A 540-nucleotide genomic window follows, 5' to 3' on the forward strand; every position below is an offset into this window, starting at 1 on the left:
AAACCCTGTCTCTACTAAAAATACAAAAAATTAGCCAGGCATGGTGGTGGGCGCCTGTAATCCCAACCAAATGGGAGGCTGAGGCAGGAGAATTGCTTGAACCTGGGAGGCGGAGGTTGTGGTGAGCTGAGATTGTGCCACTGCACTCCAACCTGGGCAACAGAGTGAGACTTTGTCTTTTAATAAAAAAGAGGGGGTTGAGGGTGATGTTGACATGGGGCTGAGGCATCTGGGGAGAACTTTCTAGAGGAAAGAAAACTCAAAGTGGACTTTGGAGAGTCAGGCAGAATTTAGATGAATGAATAGGACCAGAAAGCACAGGGTAAATGGGTGGCCCAATTGGACAGGTAATTGGGAGGTAGTGCAGGTAATATGCTGGTGGGTCCTGTTGGAACTGAGGTCCCACCCAGGCAAAGACCTTTTAATTCTTCCTGAATAATCTGCTAACAGATATTTGAGAGATGGATGTAAACTCAGAAAGGCTCGTTTAACTTCTGCCTGTGAGGGAATGTTGCCACTGAATGTGACTTGGGCACAGAG

Source organism: Mandrillus leucophaeus, unplaced genomic scaffold, assembly GCF_000951045.1.
Source record: "Mandrillus leucophaeus isolate KB7577 unplaced genomic scaffold, Mleu.le_1.0 Scaffold17, whole genome shotgun sequence".
Taxonomy (NCBI): Eukaryota; Metazoa; Chordata; class Mammalia; order Primates; family Cercopithecidae; genus Mandrillus; species Mandrillus leucophaeus.